General features: G+C 40.5%; 1 pseudogene; it reads left to right on the forward strand.

Annotated features, from left to right (window-relative positions):
- The first annotated feature begins 215 nt into the window (after positions 1 to 215).
- Positions 216 to 2770, forward strand: LOC102812266 (annotated as a pseudogene).
- Positions 2771 to 3062: the final 292 nt, after the last annotated feature.

The raw sequence follows: 3062 nt of genomic DNA on the forward strand, positions 1-3062 counted from the left end.
TCACCAAAAATGAAATGGAGGAAGTGGGGTTTATTCCTATGTACTGGACCCTTCTATGTATGTCGGCTCTGGAGAGGGGGCGCTGAGCTGTTGGGTATGAAGTGTAACAGAACAGACTTTACCACCTGAAACTGCTGCTTCAAGTTCAGATCTGGCAAGGAACAAACCTTGTAACAACCAACAAGACCAAATAAGAGCACACTTAGCTTGAAGACATGACAATTGATCTGAAACAAGAAATTTGTGCCTACTCAACAGCCTTGACAGAGCACTTCCCAACGCTGCTAGTACTTTGTTTTCTTCCGTGCTGTACTGTGAGATTGCCCAGTGCAGCAGCAGTTGGAGTCTTTATTAGCTTGATAGATCATTTTTCTCGTGCTCTTTTTTGAATACTAGGAACTTTCATCCTCTGAAGCATGTGCTGAAAAAGAAGAATCAACAAATACTACTGAAAGTGCAATATTTGATTATCACTGAGAGATGAGCTTTATCCAAACCTTCTCCACAACAATGGACACAATGGGTACCCCAATGGTACTTCAGCAGCACTGTGTGAAACTGGGGTTATTGAGAAACTACTAACTTCTTATGGGTTTATTTGGTGTTCAGAACATCAAGCTAGACTATTCTTCCACTGTTTGCAGTATAATGGCAACCCACAAGACTTAAAAGTAGGAGATGATGTTGAATTTAAAGTATCATCTGACTGGCAAATTGGGAAACCTATTGCTGTTAAACTGGTGAAGATAAACCCAGAAATCCTCCTTGAAGAACAAATGAATGGGCAAGAAGTGTTTTATCTAACTTATACCACTGATGATGTTGAAGGGAATGTTCAGCTGGAAACTGTAGATAAAATAAACTTTGTAATTGATAACAATAAACATACTGGTGCTGTAAGTGCTCGTAATATTATGCTGTTGAAAAAGAAGCAAGCTCGCTCTCAGGGAGTGGCTTGTGCCATGAAGGAGGCGTTTGGCTTTATTGAAAGAGGTGATGTTGTAAAACAGATATTCTTTCACTATAGTGAATTTAAGCGTGACCTAGAAGCCTTGTAGCCTGGTCATGATGTAGAGTTCACAATCAAGGACAGAAATGGTAAAGAACTTACAACAGATTCAGGAGATAGTCATTTTTAAAGATATCAGCATTGAACATTTTGAAGGAACTGTAAACAAAGTTATCCCAAAAGTATCCAGTAAAAACCAGAATGACCCATTGCCAGGATGTCTCAAAGTTGATTTTGTGATTCTTAAAGAACTTCCCTTTGGAGACAAAGACACAAAATCCAAAGTGACCCTGCTGGAAGGTGACCATGTTAGGTTTAATATTTCAACAGACTGATGTGAAAAATTAGAACGAGCGCCCAATATAGAAGTTCTATCAAGTACATTTCAGGTCACCAATGAAGCCAGAGAACTGGGTTTGATTGCTGTCATGAGAGATGGTTTTGTGTTCATCAAGTGTGTGGATCATGATGCTCTTATGTTCTTCTGCTTCATTGAAAGTTTGGATGGAAACCAGCTCCATATTGCAGATGAAGTAGAGTTTGCTGTTGTTCCCAATATGCTCTCTGCCCAAAGAAATCATGCCATACAGATTAAAAAACTTTCCAAGGGCACCGTTTCATTCCATTCCCATTCAGATCAACATTTTCTGGGCACTGTAGAAAAAAAAGGCCACTTTTTCCAGTTCCAAAACCACTGGCCCAAATAAAGGCAAAGAGAAGGAGGCTGAGGATGGCATTATTGCCTATGATGATTGTGGGGTAAAGCTGACTATTGCTTTTCAAGCCAAGGATGTGGAAAGATCTTCTTCTCCTCAAATAGGAATAAGGTTGAATTTAGTATTAGTGACAAACAGAGGCCTGGTCAGCAGACTGCAACTTGTGTGTGACTTTTAGCTTGTAATTCCAACTCCAAGAGGCTCTTAGCTTATGTGGCAACTCCAAAGGATAATTTTGGATTTATTGAAACAGCCAATCATGATAAGAAAATCTTTTCCCATTACAGTGAATTCTCTGGTGATGTTGATAGCCTGGAATTGGGTGACATGGTCAAGGATAGCTTGTCCAAAGGCAAAGGCAATAAAGTCAGTGCCAAAAAAGTCAATAAAACACATTTGGTGAATGGTATTACTAAGGAAGCGGATCCCACCATCTACTCTGGTAAAGTCATTTGCCCCCTGAGGAGTGTTGATCCAACACAGACTGAGTACCAAGGAATGATTGAGATCGTGGAAGAGGGGGATATGAAAGGTGAGGTGTATCCATTCGGCATTGTTGGGATGGCCAACTAAGGGGATTGCCTGCAGAAAGAGGAGACTGTTAAGTTCCAGTTGTGTGTCCTGGGCCAAAATGCACAGACTGTGGCCTATAATATCACACCCCTACATAGGGCCACAGTGGAGTATGTGAAAGACCAGTTTGGCTTCATTGACTATGAAGTAGAAGAGAGCAAGAAGCTCTTTTTCCACATGAAAGAAGTTCAGGATAGCATTGAGCTACAGGGAAGAGATGAGGTGGAATTCTCAGTAATTCTTAATCAGCACACTGGCCAGTGCAGCTCCTGTAATGTGTGGTGAGTATGAGAAGGCCCCAAGGCTGTTACAGCGTCAAGACCTGATTGGTTGGTCAGTTGCTTGAAGAGCATCACCCTGGATGATACCAACCCTCCTGGCTTAATGGTTCTTTGTCAGCCAAAGGGGACCAGATAACTCAATGGGATTTAGTACTGAAAGAAAGATCCATCAAGCTGGTGTAATTGACTAATCACATCATTAATCCACTATGATCAAATTGGGGGGATTTTGGTGAAGGATTCTGAATATCTCCCTTTTCACCCCTCCCAAAATCTGGAATACTTATTCTATTGAGCTATTACACTAGTTTTAACACCTTTCTTGTGGTATGTTTTAAAAATAAATAAATAAATTTCAGAAAATCATTGTAAAATCATGCACAGTTGCAGCCTGGAAAACTTAAGGTGGTGCCTTCTAATATCAATTTTAGGAGCTTTATTTGGTGCAATTAATGCAACTGGTAATTGCAAAGTCCACTCGCC

Source organism: Chrysochloris asiatica, unplaced genomic scaffold (genome assembly GCF_000296735.1).
Source record: "Chrysochloris asiatica unplaced genomic scaffold, ChrAsi1.0 scaffold00045, whole genome shotgun sequence".
NCBI classification, from domain to species: domain Eukaryota; kingdom Metazoa; phylum Chordata; class Mammalia; order Afrosoricida; family Chrysochloridae; genus Chrysochloris; species Chrysochloris asiatica.